At 45.7% G+C, this 16,713-nt stretch overlaps 1 pseudogene; it reads left to right on the top strand.

Annotated features, from left to right (window-relative positions):
• Positions 1 to 343: 343 nt before the first annotated feature.
• Positions 344 to 465, top strand: LOC120938736 (annotated as a pseudogene).
• Positions 466 to 16,713: the final 16,248 nt, after the last annotated feature.

The raw sequence follows: 16,713 nt of genomic DNA, 5'->3' as shown, positions 1-16,713 counted from the left end.
CAACAGTAAGATCAGAAAGTAAAAGAAGCACACATTACACACAGGCACAGGTTAAGCACACAGTTAACCCCTTGATTACTCCTAGATGTTAACCCCGTTCCCATCCAGTGTCATTAGTACAATGTCAGTGTACAGTATAATCCCCAATTACTGTATTAATGTCACTGGCGACATCCGTTAGTGACCCTCCCAGCGAGTGTCTGTTAGCACCAGATGGCTTACCACACTATCACAGTCCCACTATAAGTCTTTGATCACCACCATTACAGTTGGCGTCTATAGCTGTGTAAATTTTAGTACTATAGTTTGTAGATGTTATCATTTTCATACAAACCATTTAATATACACTTCTCTGCCTTTTGGCTAAGATCAAGTGTAGTATATGTTCTTATGAGTGATCCAGAAGGATTACTGCACTGTCATTCTGTCCTGAACAAGGCCAGAGTGCCTGGCTATGTATCTCTGCTGGAGTGATGGGGGGCTTAGAAAGTTAGTACCAGGCAGTTGGGGCATGAGAGTAATCCACTCGGGAAAAATGGAAGAGCCCAGTGCCTCCTGATTTGAGCCTTGTCTGGTCATGGGCTGGGAAGGCAGAGAGTCGGTGGTGTCTGTACCCCTTGGGAGTGGTCATCCTAGGGGTGCTCTTAGTAACACTTGGGTGTGGGACCCCACTGTGTGAACAGGCACAAGGTCACAGTCACCAAATGCTTATTTTTTGCACTGCACCTTTTAGGGCTGGGCCTTTTGGCTAATTTCGGGGCAATTCTTGTCTTCCAGGCCTCAGGGCCCAGCCAGTGCACTATTGCATTTCCACTTATGTATTTTATTTATTTTTCTCCCACTGTTTGTCTCACTTTCACTCTTGTGTGTGTCTTCTCACTGGATAAAGGGTGTGAGTCCTTGTTCTTGCACTGACTTCTAGGGGGAGGATTTGTGGCCCTCAGGTCCCTTCCTCCCCTGCCCCTAGAGGGTCTCTCTTTAGAAGAGCCCCTCGACCAAGTATTCGATGGTTGGCTTTTGCTGACCTAAAAGAATGGGGTCTGCCAGGCCTTCTGACTAGGCAGACCACGGAAACCCTTTGTCCCTGTCAAGAGCCTTGCGCCTTAGGGGATCAGGGTAAAGGTCCTACCCCTTTGGGGGATGGACTAAAGCACACACTTAAGAGCACATTTAAGTATGTGTTTCACATGCATGTTTTTTGTTCACCTAATGTTTTTTCTGTTTAAGGCTTTTGCACCATCACAGATTTAAATAAGAATTAATATACACTTCTTGGGATTTTTGTTTGCCAAATACATGTAACAAAATACATTTTGGCCTAAATTTATGAAGAATTTTTATTTTATTTTTATTATTATTATTATTATTATTATTATTATTATTTTTCATTGGATATGCTTTATAACAAAATTTTGAAAATATTGTTTTTATTCAACATTTTCTGTCTTTTTTCCATTTATATAATAAAGAATAAAAAGCCCAGAGGTGATCAAATACCACCAAAAGAAAGCTCTATTTTTGTGAAAAAAGAAAATTCCATTTGTTAAAGTAGCACAGTGCTGAATAGCAAAAAATGCTCTGGTCACGAAGGGGGTAAAACCTTCCGGAGGTCAAGTGGTCAAACTACATTACTGCATTGATTGGTATTTTTATGCCTCACTGTAGTTCAACTTTTCATGAATAAACTTTGATCCTAATCATTAATTTCATAAAAAGGTCCCATGCTATTATTAATAATAATAATAATAATAATAATAATAATAATAATAACAACACCATTTCATTAAGAAAGTTGAACAATCCAGATCTCGGACTCTACACTGGAGTGAGCCAATAAGTTTAACTTAATTTCTTTATGTTTGGCAAAAATTGAGCTGCAGCTGGAGATGTTATGCTGAGCAAATAACTATACAGGCAAGTGCTCCAAAACAGCAATTATTAAGCTGTGCTGCCATGTGTAAGATTAGACGTTTTTTTATTGTATGACAAACTATAGAATATTATATGGAATCTTAAATGATGGCAACCCTTTTGAAAATGATAAATAGCTGTTGGGGAGAAATGAACCCAGCACCTCAAACTTGCTAAATAGTGCAGCTAGCTGCTTTTGAAAATAATAAAAGGGCTAACGTGATACTAAGAAAAGTAGGATTAATGCAAGGACAACACAGGGAATTCCTTTTTTCATAGACTGAATAAACCTCTTTTGAAAAAAATTGTTACTTATTAGGGATGAGCTTCGAGTTCGAGTCAAACTCATGCTCGATTCGAACATTGCCTGTTCGTCGAACAGCGAAACAATTTGGGGTGTTCGCAGCAAATTCGAAAAGCCGCGGAACACCCTGTTAAAGTCTATGGGAGAAATCTAAAGTGCTAATTTTAAAGGCTAATATGCAAGTTATTGTCCTAAAAAGTGTTTGGGGACCTGGGTCCTTCCCCAGGGGACAGGTATCAATGCAATTTTTTTTAAAAAAAACTGCAGTTTTTTCGGGAGCAGTGAATTTAATAATGCTTAAAGTGAAACAATAAAAATGAAATATTCCTTTAACTTCGTACCTGGGGGGTGTCTAGTATGCCTGTGAAATAGCGCATGTTTCCTGTGCTTAGAACTGTCTCTGCACAAAGTGTCATTTCTGAAGGAAAAAAAGTCATTTAAAAATCACTCGTGGCTATAATGAATTGTTGGCTCCCAGCAAATCAGAGAAAATTCATTATTTTTCAGGTCTGGTATGGATATTAAGGGGGAACCCCGTCGTCAATTTAAAAAAAAAATGACGTGTTGTTCCCACCAAATATCCATTCCACACCCCCCTCCTGATCCGTACCAGGCCACATGCCCTCAACATGGGGAGGATGTCCATATGTTGATGGGGACAAGGGCCTCATCCCCACAACCCTTGCCGGTGGTTGTGGGGGTCTGAAGGCAGGGGGCTTATCAGAATCTGGAAGACCCCTTTAACAAAGGGGACCCCCTATGTGAATTGGTAATGGGGTACATTGTACCTCTACCAGTTCACTAAGGAAGTGTAAATAATAGTAAAAAACACACACACACCGTTAAAAAAGTCCTTTATTAAAAAATTTTAAAAAATAATTAAAATCCAGCGGTGGTAATCCACTCTCGATCCCCGCTCCAACGTTGTCGGTATCCAGTGACAGGTGATATCCTCTCCGCCAGGATCCAGCGATGAGAAGATCCATCCAGGTCCGGGATCCAGAGCGCATGCATCCCCGGCCGCCTGTCTCCATCGGAGACAGCCCGGCGAATGACGCGGCTTGAGCCAGTGACAGCTCTTATATAGGTGAGGCAGGGCCATCACCCGTCACGTGACCCGTCTCCCTCTGATGCACCCTTTGACTACGTCACTGGGGAGGCCCAGGCTTTCCCTTGCGTCAGAGGGGGGCGGGGTCACGTGATGGGTGGCCCCGCCTCACCTATATAAGAGCTGTCACTGGCTCAAGCCGCATCATTCGCCGGGCTGTCTCAGATGGAGACAGGCGGCCAGCGATGCGTGAGCTCTGGATCCTGGAGCGCACTTCCTTAGTGCATTGGTAGAGGTACAATGTACCCCATTACCAATTCACATGGGGGGGCTGGGATCTGGGGGTCCCCTTTGTTAAAGGGGTCTTCCAGATTCTGATAAGCCCCCTACCTTCAGACCCCCACAACAACCGGACATTTTTTTTTTAAAATTTGGGGTGCAGTTCCCCTTAAAATCCACACCAGACCTGAAGGGTCTGGAATGGAAATTTGGGGGGAACCACACATCATTTTTTTTTTAAATTGACGGCAGGGTTCCCCCTTAAAATCCATACCAGACGTGAAGGGCCTGGTAATTTAATTTGGGGGGACCCCCACGTTTTTTTTTTTTTATGAATGAATTTTCTCTGAATTGCCGGGAGCCGACAATTTATTATAGCCGCGAGTGATTTTTAAATAACTTTTTTTCCTTCAGAAATACACTTTGTGCAGAGACAGTTCTAAGCACGGGAAACATGCGCTATTTCACAGGCATACTAGACACCCCCCCAGGTACGAAATTTAAAGGAATATTTCACTTTTATTGTTTCACTTTAAGCATTATTAAATTCAATGCTCCCGAAAAAACGGCCATTTTTAAAACTTTTTAGGACAATAACACTTTTTAGGACAATAACTTGCATATTATAGCCTTTAACCACTTCCCGACGGCCGTACGACTATATACGGCCGCAGGGTGGTTCTACTTCTCTGGGGCGCCGTCTTTTTACGGCCGCCCCTTGGCTCGTTTCCCCCGCGCGCTCCCGAGCACGCAGCGGGGAACTGCTGTGCTGGCCGTGTCCCTTGGACACAGCCAATCACAGATCGCCGTGAACGGCCAATCGGAGTGGCCGTTTGCTAGGCGATCTGTGCGGTCAATGAGAGATGATCTCATATGTAAACATATGAGATCATCTCTCATTGCCGGCTCACACACTGACAGCGTCCTGTCAGGGAGAGAGGAGACCGATCTGTGTCTCTTGTACATAGGGACACAGATCGGTCACCTCCCCCAGTCACCCCCCTTCCCCCACAGTTAGAACACTATATAGGGTACACATTTAACCCCTTCCTCACCCCCTAGTGTTAACCCCTTCCCTGCCAGTCACATTTATACAGTGATTAGTGCATATTTATAGCACTGATTGCAGTATAAATGTGAATGGTGCCAAAAATGTGTCAAAAGTGGCCGATGTGTCCCCATAATGTCTCAGTCGCAATAAAAATCGCAGATCGCCACCATTACTAATAAAAAAAAATAATAAAAAATAATAAATTCTGTCCCTTATTTTGTAGGCGCTATAACTTTTGCGCAAACCAGTCGCTTATTGCGATTTTTTTTTTTTTTTACTAAAAATATGTAGAATACGTATCGGCCTAGACTGAGGATAAAAAAAAATATTTTGAAAAAAAAATTGAGCTATTTATTATAGCAACAATTAAAAAAATTTTTTTTTTTTTTTTAAATAGTCGCTCTATTTTTGTTTATAGCGCAAAAAATAAAAACCGCAGAGGTGATCAAATACCACCAAAAGAAAGCTCTATTTGTGGGGAAAAAAAGGACGTCAATTTTGTTTGGGAGCCACGTCGCACTACCGCGCAATTGTCAGTTAAATCGACGCAGTGCCGAATCGCAAAAAGTCCTCTGGGCAGGAAGGGGGTTTAAGTGCCCAGTAAGGAAGTGGATAAAATTAGCACTTTAGATTTCAAACGTTCGAGTCCCATAGACTTTAACGGGGTTCTAAAGTTCACACAAACTTTTGGTCTGTTCGCAGGTTCTGGTGCGAACCGAACGGGGGTGTGTTCCGCTCATCCCTATTACTTATTATTATTAAAACACATCGTTAAAGCGGAGTTCCACCCTATTTTACAACTTCTTTGCATTCGTTTTTACACTGCCCCCTTAAATACATTTGGGATGTTTTGTTTTTGTCTTTTAAAAACTCACGTTTTTATCTGTGAGTGTCTTATTCCCCCGCCGCGGCGGAATGGCCCCCCCCCCCCGCCGCATCCAGCGCTGCTATGCCTCCTGGGATATGTGTGTTATCATCCCCAGGCTGGGCTGAACATCGCAGCCGTGGATGAACATCTCGGGGGGCGGGAGGGAGGGAGGGCAGTGCCGCCCATATAGGTGGTGTCCTTCCTCTTCTCCCTCTCCAACTCCTCCCCCGTCCTAGCTCCTCCACCCGTCCTAGCACCGCCCCCGTCCTTGCTCCTCCACCCGTCCGTCACCGCCGCCCCCGTCCTCCTCCCTCCACCACCCGCCCATCTGCAGTCTGTCTCCAATGCAGATCATCAGACAGAGCGAATCTCTGTCTGATAGATCTGTATGTGAGAGCACCGAATGTAGTACAGCCCCGCCTCCCTGTACAGCCCCGCCTCCCTGTACAGTCCCGCCTCCCTGTACATAGAAACAGAGCTCTGCACTGTGTGTTACAAGTCTAGTGCAGGGAGGCGGGGCTGTACAGGGAGGCGGGGCTGTACTATGATCACTGTACTCACATACAGACCAATCAGAGATCCGCTCTGTATGCCTAATCATCTGTACCTCCCCCCACTCTGCACTGGGCACTAATGTTGTCACCGCACCAATGTCACGCACTGACGTCACCGCACTAACATCACCGCACTAACAACATCACTGCACTAACATCACCGCACTAACATCACCGCACTGACGTCACCGCACTGACGTCACCGCACTGACGTCACCGCACTAACATCACCGCACTAACATCACCGCACTAACATCACCGCACTAACAACATCACTGCACTAACATCACCGCACTAACATCACCGCACTAACATCGCAGCACTAACATCGCAGCACTAACATCGCAGCGCTAACATCACCGCACTAACAACATCACTGCACTAACATCACCGCACTAACATCACCGCACTGACATCACCGCACTGACGTCACCGCACTGACGTCACCGCACTGACGTCACCGCACTAACATCACCGCACTAACATCACCGCACTAACAACATCACTGCACTAACATCACCGCACTAACATCGCAGCACTAACATCGCAGCACTAACATCGCAGCACTAACATCACCGCACTAACGTCACCGCACTAACGTCACCGCACTAACGTCACCGCACTAACATCACAGCACTAACATCACCGCACTAACATCACCGAACTAACGTCACAGCACTAACGTCACTGCACTAACATCACAGCACTAATGTCACCACCGCACTAACATCACCGCACTAACATCACCACCGCACTAACATCACCGCACTAACATCACCACACTAACATCACTGCACTAACATCACCGCACTAACATCACCACCGCACTAACATCACCACCGCACTAACATCACCACCGCACTAACATCACCGCACTAACATCACCGCACTAACATCACCACCGCACTAACATCACCACCGCACTAACATCACCACCGCACTAACATCACCACCGCACTAACATCATCACCGCACTAACATCACCACCGCACTAACATCACCACCGCACTAACATCACCACCGCACTAACATCACCACAGCACTAACATCACAGCACTAACATCACCGCACTAACATCACCGCACTGACATCACCGCACTAACATCGCAGCACTAACATCGCAGCACTAACATCGCAGCACTAACGTCACCGCACTAACGTCACCGCACTAACGTCACCGCACTAACGTCACCGCACTAACATCACCACCGCACTAACATCACCACCGCACTAACATCACCGCACTATCACCGCACTAACATCACCACCGCACTAACATCACCACCGCACTAACATCACCGCACTGACATCACTGCACTAACATCACCGCACTAACATCACCGCACTAACATCACCACCGCACTAACATCACCACCGCACTAACATCACCACCACACTAACATCACCACCGCACTAACATCACCGCACTAACATCACCGCACTAACATCACCGCACTAACATCACCGCACTAACAAAATGAATTTATTGACAGTGCACATGTCTGGTATATGTATACACACCACATATATAACAAGAGATGTATATCATCTTGTTATGTAGATATATCTGCACAGGAACAAATTATTTATTATATTTACTGGTTCCTGGAAGGAGGGGGGGGGAGGAGAGGTTTGCTTTGCATAGATAAGGGGCGGTAACTTTCTCTGACACTCCCGTTGCTATTGAAACCTGATCTGAAACCATTACACTGCTTGTACAGCACTGAGCATGTGCGAAGCTGAAATCCAGGAAGTCATACAGTCTGGCTTCATGATGCCCACACTTAAGATGGCCCCAGTCAATTTCTGTTTTATAAAGTGTCTAAATGCTGTAACAACCTAACAAAACGGACCTTAGTTTACAGACTAACTTTACTAGAATACATTCAGCTTGTGTATAACAGGGGTATTTATATTTAAAAAGTTTATATTTTTCAATTTGTGCCCGGAACTCCGCTTTAAGAGATTAGTCACATGAGATTAATTTCACAGCTGAACTTTGGACAGTTACAAAACTCTCTTTAGTCCAGTAATACATTCACTAAAAAGGTTTAACAATGTCAGGGGTAAAGTAAATCAAATTACTACCACATCTCCAAATATTACATTTCTATTAACCCTTTCCCCAAAGCAGGAATGGAGAACTTAAAGGGGTTGTAAAAGTAAAAAAAAAAAAAAATCCTAAAGAGCTTCCTTTACCTTAGTGCAGTCCTCCTTCACTTACTTCATCCTTCGATTTTGCTTTTAAATATCCTTATTTCTTCTGAGAAATCCTCACTTCCTGTTATTCAGTCTGTAACTACACACAGTAATGTGAGGCTTTCTCCCTGGTTGGGAGTGTCGTACTCGCCCCCTCCCTTGGACTACAGGAGAGTCAGGACGCTCTCTACATTGCAGATAGAGAAAGGAGCTATGTGTTCGTGGGCGCCCTGACTCTCCTGCTCGCCCCCTCCCCCCTCAAGGGAGGGGGCGAGCACGACACTCCACACCAGGGAGAAAGCCTTGCATTATTGTGTGGAGTTACAGGCAGAAGAACAGGAAGTGAGCATTTCTCAGAAGAAATAAGGACATTTAAAAGCAAAATGGAAGGATGAGGTAAGTGAAGGAGGACTGCACTAAGGTAAAGGAAGCTATTTAGGGATTTTTTTTTTTACCTTTACAACCCCTTTAATTATATAGGATGTTTAAAGTGGGTGATCTCTCAAAGAAATAAAGCTACATTCAAGTCTTTAAAAATACAATATTTTATTGACATCCAGTCAATGGTTGTAATAAAATAGCTACAATGGCAAAATCATAATTCAAATAATAAGCCATAAGATAAAATGATGCAAACATAAATAAAACACACGAATGATAGAACAGAACACTATCCCAATAAACTCCTCCACAGCTGTATTTCAACGTGTTTCGCCTAAAATCTTATTTAGGAGAGGGGTGTTCAAGAATGTGTGGAAGTATGATGACCCAATACCTTACAATATAAGCCAAGCTATAAACTGCACCACCCAGGATGCATGAAATGGGTCTACTCAAAGCACTAGAGGAGGAAGGATAACAATGAGCTTGAACCACACTGCATGTGTAACAGCACTGGGGAACGGAAGTGAACCACAACTACGGATGCAAGGAATATAATGCGATTCTCTATGTGACAACTCAGTATTGGGCTCCAGGCGTCACTTCTCGCAACAGGAGTTTGGGGCATCTATACATCATCTCTGTGTCACATAAAGAAAGGCGTTGAGCTACTAAGCATGGACGCATTACAATATGCGACCAAAGCTTCAACCCTTACCCACTTCCCAGCACTGCCTCATTTAGGGAAGTAGACCCCCCATGCAGCAAGCAGCAATTTATCCCCCTCTCCAGCAACAACAGATTCCCCCATCAACAATGGAACCCTATGCAGGGAGCAGACATACATATGAGGTCCATTCCCTACATGGTTAAAGTGACAAAAAGTACCATGAGTCTCACAACCTGAAAGCAACTGCTCTATGGGCTTAGGATTACTTTTGATGACAAGGTCCCTTTCTAATGCCATTTCCACCTAGGGGGAGAGCTAATCCCAAACTGGACATTATCTCTTGCTCGCTGGTGTACTTAACTCCCCTCAGTCTGAAGTCAGTCTTATTCTGGATCTTGAGAGTACCGGGAATCGTCCCACTGGTATGCAGAAGAAGGACCCATCCAGGAAGTAAACAGGAGAAGAACCCGTTGCTGGAAGATCACATGACTGTGCCTTAACGACGTCTACACTATTGGAGTCTCCTTTCTTTTCCCCTATTGGGTATATCCCATCCCTTACCATCGGATGATTACATATTCCAATCCCGGAACTTGTCTGTGGATCGCATCCGGATCATCCACCTGGCAACTGTGGAAGTAACATCTGTGAACGATAGGATAGGGAGGATTATTTAAAGTTCCAGCAAGGATCATGACTCTGCTGAGCCTGTTTTGACCCCCCTGAGAAGGGCAGTCACTGGCTAGTTGCTAAGCCTTCACTTTATCTCTTGGTGGCGGGTTCTATCACGCATTGGATCTTATTCATATGTCCTACATCACTGGAGTTCTACATGAATTTATTGGACTTTTTTTCTCTTGAGGAGTTTTTTTATGTATGAACTTTATTGATTCACTGTTCACTGCGTACTAATTTTTTCTGTGTTTTATACTTTTTTCACTATTAATTGGATTATATGGTTGCATATCGTCCATCATCCAGCGCTACACTTTTGTTGTATAATAATGTGGAACCCTGCGACAAAATATCACCCCAGCAACAATAGACCCCTGGCAGCAATAACAGATCTACCAGCAGCCAGCGTAAATAGACGCTGCCTCAACAATTGACCTCCAACAACAATTGACCTCCCCGCCAACAAAAGCAGATCCCCCACCAGCAACAATAGTCCACCCCAGCAACAATAGACCACCTTACAAAAACAGATCCCTTCCAGCAATAATAGATCCCCTAGCAGCCAGCATCAGTAGATCCTCCAGCACACCACTGCACCCCTTGCCATGACATACAATCAGTTCTGGAGGTTCCGGAACTGCGTTCCCCCGCGTTCCCACTGAAAAAAAGCCCTGCTTCTACACTGTTTTGAACATCTCTGAAGAAGCAGGAAATTCAAAGTTTTCTATTGCGCCCCTATTGGGTGTCCTTTGAATGAACATTTAATGATGAATATAGCTGTGGATGGGGTTTATTAGGGTACTGTTCTATTTATCGTTGCATTGTTTCATTAAAAATGTATTAATTAATAAATTAATAAATCTTATTTTTACACAGAACTAGCAAAGTCACCATAATCACATAGGGCCTGATTTACCAAGCCTTTACTCCATGACTCATGGAGTAAAAGCAGGAGTAGCAGCCGTTTGGCCATTTACTAAAGAAATACGCTGCTAGTGCAGTGTATTTCCCTAGTTACTAATGTGCTCCGTGCGCCCAGGAGAGGGTGCATTGTGCACCAGTACAGACCTGGCGCACGGCACATTAAACTGTAAATTGCGGGGGTTTGGGCGGGAGTTTATTAGGGGGGGAGGTGGGGGGATGCAGGGGAAGTGAAGTGACATGTGTTTTAAAGTGTTTGGCGGGCCGAATTGAAAGGGAAAGTGTTTTTTGAAAACAGATCCCCGTACGCTTGCACAGTGCGCCTGAACCTCGGGAGGTTCATTTGCATACTGGGCATGCGCAGAGAGAAAAGTCAGGGATTCCCGTGCGCCTTGTCAGTACGCCGTGAAAATCTTGGTAAATACCAAGCGGCGTACCCGTGATTGCACTGCGTGACGCGGCGCACGGGAATCTCCGAGCTGTTTTCAGCCCTGAAGGGGAACTCCGCGCCAAATTTCAAACTTGAAATCGGCGCGGGTCCCCCTCCAGGGCTACATTAGGCTCTTAGGCTTGGTCCGGAACGTGAGGGGTTAAACCCGCGCCGATTCGGCGCGGGGGTCCCCCCCAGATCCAAACCAAGCCCTCATCCCAAGCATGCAGTCTGGCCCGGACAGGAATGGGGGAGGGGACGAGCGAGCGGCCCCCCCCCTCCTGAGCCGTACCAGACCGCATGCCCTCAACATGGGGGAGTGTGTGCTGTGGGGGAGGGGGGCACTGCCCCCCCACCCCACAGCACTCTTGCCCCCATGTCGATAGGGACAAGAGCCTCTTCCCGACAACCCTTGCCATTGGTTGTCGGGGTATGCGGGCGGGGCTAATCGGAATCTGCGAGCTCCCTTTAATAAGGGGGCCCCCAGATGCCGGCCCCCCACCCTATGTGAATGAGTATGGGGTACATCGTACCTCTACCCATTCACATGGGGGAAATGTAAAGTAAAAAAAACACCACACAGAATAAAATATTTTATTAATCTGCTCCGGAGCCCCCCCTTTCTTCTTTAGCTCTCTTAGAAGGGGGGGTTTCTTCTCTCCCGATCTTCCGCCGGGACCCTGGGCTTCGGTGATTTCTGCCGGGGGAGGGCGCCATCCCTCGGTCCTCTCCGGAGCCTTCCGCCGGATGCCCCCACCCCATTTAAGCTCTTTTTCATTAGGGAGGGGCATCCGGACTTCGGGGTCTTCTGCCGGGGGATGGCGCCTATCCCCCGGTCTTTCCGGTGCCTTCCGCCAGGGTTCCGGTCTTCCTGGTCTTCTGCCGGGGGTGCGCCAACTCCCAGGTCTTTTCTCTTCTGTCTTCTCTGCTCCCTCTTCTGCCTGGCTCCCCCGCGGAGCCAGGGCTTTCTTCAGTCTTCTTTCTTCTCTCTTCCTTCTTCTGCCTGTCTCCTCCGGGAGCCCAGGGCTTGTCTCCGCTGTCTTCTCCCTTCTCTTCCATTGGATGTTGACACGACGAGGTCCGGCGCTGGAATGCCGTCTGAGCAGTGGGCATGGACTTATATAGGGCAATGCCACCATGTGACCTCAACCCATGTGACATCACATTCCCATCATGCCCAGGGAATGTGATGTCACATGGGTTGAGGTCACATGGTGGCATTACCCTATATAAGTCCATGCCCGCCGCTGACACGGCATGTCAGCGCGGAACCTCGTCGTGTCAACATCGAATGGAAGAGAAGGAAGAAGACAGCGGAGACAAGCCCTGTGCTCCGCGGAGGAGACAGGCAGAAGAAGGAAGAGAGAAGAAAGAAGACGGAAGAAAGCCCTGGCTCCGCGGGGGAGCCAGGCAGAAGAGGGAGCAGAGAAGACAGAAGAGAAAAGACCGGGGAGTTGGCGCACCCCCGGCAGAAGACCAGGAAGACCGGAACCCTGGCGGAAGGCACCGGAAAGACCGGGGGATAGGCGCCATCCCCCGGCAGAAGACCCCGAAGTCCGGATGCCCCTCCCTAATGAAAAAGAGCTTAAATGGGGTGGGGGCATCCGGCGGAAGGCTCCGGAGAGGACTGAGGGATGGCGCCCTCCCCCGGCAGAAATCACCGAAGCCCAGGGTCCCGGCGGAAGATCGGGAGAGAAGAAACCCCCCCTTCTAAGAGAGATAAAGAAGAAAGGGGGGGCTCCGGAGCAGATTAATAAAATATTTTATTCTGTGTGGTGTGTTTTTTTTACTTTACATTTCCCCCATGTGAATGGGTAGAGGTACGATGTACCCCATACTCATTCACATAGGGTGGGGGGCCGGAATCTGGGGACCCCTTTATTAAAGGGGTCTCTCAGATTCTGATAAGCTCTCCGCCCGCATACCCCGACAACCAACGGCCAGGGTTGTCGGGAAGAGGCTCTTGTCCCTATCGACATGGGGGCAAGAGTGCTTTGGGGTGGGGGGGCAGTGCCCCCCTCCCCCACAGCACACACTCCCCCATGTTGAGGGCATGTGGTCTGGTATGGCTCAGGAGGGAGGGGGGCGCTCGCTCGTCCCCACCCCCATTCCTGTCTGACCAGACTGCGTGCCTGGGATAAGGGCTTGGTTTGGATCTTGGGGGGGACCCCACGCTATTTTTTTTTGCGCGGGTTTAACCCCTTATGTTCCAGACCAAGCCTAAGAGCCTGGTATGCACCTGGAGGGAACCCACCTTATTTTTTTTTGGGGGGGTCTGGAGTTCCCCTTCATGAACAGCGATCTGTCATTTACACATGTCAGTCCCCCCCCCCTACAGTTAGAACACACCCAGGGAACATATTTAAACCCTCCCTCGCACCTAGTGTTAACCCCTTCCCTGCCAGTGGCATTTTTTGAGTAAGCAATGCATTTTTTACAGCACTGATCGCTAGAAAAATGCCAATGGTTCCAAAAAAGTGTTCGATGTGTCCGCCATAATGTCGCAGTACCGATAAAAATCGCTGATCGCCCCAATAACTAGTTAAAACAACAAAAAAAAAAATTTGTAGACGCTATAACTTTTGCAAAAACCAAACACTAAACGCTATTTGCGATTTTTTGGAACCAAAAAGATGTAGAATACGTATCGGCCTAAACTGAGGGGTTTTTTAGTTTTTTGAATATATATTTTTGGGGATATTTATTATAGCAAAAAGTAAAAATAATTTTTACATATGTGGGCGGGACTTACGCAAGTCCCGCCCACATATATAAACATCGTTCAAACCACACATGTGAGGTATTGACGTGTGCGTTAGAGCGAGAGCAATACTTTTACCACTAGACCTTCTTTGTAACTATAAACTGGTAACCTGGAAAAAAAAGAAAAAGGTCGCCTATGGGGATATTCACGGAATTCATTTTGGCCCCATTGCAGGAGTGTTTCCAATAGTAAAGCGTGACATGTAAGGTATCTATTTACTCAGTGTAACATCATCTTTCACATTATCCCCAAAAATTGGGCTCACTTTTGTGTTTTGTTAATTTTTAACCACTTGAGCCCGGACCATATTTCTGGTCAATGACCGGGCAAGTTTTTGTGATTCGGCGCGGCGTCGCTTTAACTGACAATTGCGCAGTCGTGCGACGTGGCTCCCAAACAAAATTGGCAACCTTTTTTTTCACACAAATAGATTATTAAATGTACGTGTTTACTTCTGTCTTTAACACCTCCCCTTCAGGCTGGAAAGCATCAGATCAGGGGGAAACAAAAAAAAAAAAGCTCTCATTCCATTGCAGCTTGGTTCCTACATGTGTGATGAACTGAGCATGCTCAAACACTTAGAAAAAAAATATCCTTTCTTTTTAAAAGGTGAAAAACACTCATTGGATGCTCATAGAGCGTGGTTTGGATTAATTGCAGGTGTGCCCAATTACAAGCTCACCCAAACTAGAGACTGCAATTTGTTCATGTGATTTCAATTGCTTCATTACTAGCACTGTTATAAAAAGCTTGGATCGATCAGTCCTCAGCTGCCCTCAGAAGGGGCAGGCTGGCAGAAATGCTGTTGCTAAACACAAATGTGGTTTGTTGCATGGGTTTTGTTTTATTTTGCCAATGGTTTTGGTTTATTTTTAAATGATGTTCACTTTGATGTATTTGTCTATGTGGCCTTATTTTATGAAAAATGTGTAAAGCTATGGTTATTTAGAATTTTGAAATGTATTTTTGTTTGTTTGTCTTTTTTTGCTTTCCTTGTTTTGTTGACCAATAAAAATTACTTTAAAATTGTTAAGTTTGTCTTTTGTTACTTTTTCATGCTACATATGTTGACGGCTGCAGCTGAACTAGGTTTGGGCCTAACAAATTATGTGTGATTTTTGTCTAAGCTTCTTTCCTGGTGTGTAATCATGAAATGTTTGCCATGTTTATTCTCCATGACTTTAAAGACAAAAACTGGTAAGTATTTTATTTATTCTGCAGTGGTCCTCAGCCCTCAAGTACCCCCGACAGGACATGTTTTGGGGATTTCTCTTATCAAGAATTGCTGTCCAGACTGTATTTTAAAGCACATGTGCAAGATGAAGGAAAACCTGCAAACATGGCCTGTGGGGGGGGTTTGCTATTGGTGGACAGGCTTGACGTGCTGATTTACAGCACTGTGCTTAAATCTAGCGCAAGGCAATCCTATTCAAATTGTGGGTGTTTGAGGGAAGCCAAGTGAGTGTTAGAACCCCTGCTTTGTGTTTTTTTATTTTTGTGTCCCTTTTCTTAAAATTGGCTTCACTTCCTGTCACACAGCTGAACAGGAAGTGAGGTTAAAACCCTACCAGTGTCATTTCTTGGGGACACAGGTCAATCTAACTAGTGTCCCCATTAAGCAAATTGCACTCCAGCACTGCTGTGTACACCCCAAATCATGGGTCTTCAAACTACGGCCCTCCAGTTGTTCAGGAACTACAATTCCCATCATGCCTAGTCATGTCTGTGAATGTCAGTGCATTACAAGGCCTCATGGGATGTGTAGTTCTAAAACAGCTGGAGGGCCGTAGTTTGAGGATCCCTGCCCCAAATGATTATTTAGTTTGGGGTTTAGTAAAGGCAAAGCCACTCTGCAGTACAAGCATAGTTGCTGAAAATCAGAGAGGAAGCACTGATGGTTTTAACATCCAATCCTGTAGAAGCAAAGTTGTTTTGTTTTCTTTCTTCCTTGCTTTGCACTTGTAGTGCAAAGTGGATTTGCCTTTAGTCAATGGACCCCAAAGTCCAAGATCCCTAATAATTTGGGGTGTACACAGCAAAATGCTAGAGTGCAATTTACATAATGGGAAACTATTTAGATTGATCTCTGTGTCCCCAAGAAAAGATATTAGTAAGGTTTTACCCTCACTTCCTGTTTGGCTATGTGACAGGAAGTGAATGAATTAGAAAGGGTGAAGACACCTCACAAATGTTGTCACTATCAGGGGTGCAGACATCCCCAAAAAATGAGCAGATAATACTTATTTGCAAATTAATAATTTTTTAGTTAACATTGGGTGGGGTGCTCTAACGCACACATTCCTACATATTAGCAACGCTCTATCCTGGCCTATTGGCATGGTTATATTTTCTTAGGGCTCTCAATAAAACTCTATGAAATTTGTGCTTAAACTAGAACCAGGGGCGGACTGACAACTCATGTGGCCCCTGGGCAATAGAAGATTATGGGGCCCCTCTGGCTTACAGATGACCACCACGCCAGGAGGTAGTGCAGAGGCGGGCAGCTAAAATCTTGGGATATTCACATTAAAAGCATGTCATTTTCGGACATATCAGGGACAGATCTAAAAAAAACACAGATTTTTACATACTGTCCCTGGTTTTACTGAGCCTGGCAACCCGGATGGGGCCCCCTAGTGGCATGGGGCCCTCGGGCAG

The sequence above is a fragment of the Rana temporaria genome, chromosome 4 (assembly GCF_905171775.1).
Source record: "Rana temporaria chromosome 4, aRanTem1.1, whole genome shotgun sequence".
Taxonomy (NCBI): Eukaryota; Metazoa; Chordata; class Amphibia; order Anura; family Ranidae; genus Rana; species Rana temporaria.
This window is presented reverse-complemented; position numbering and strand designations above follow the sequence as displayed.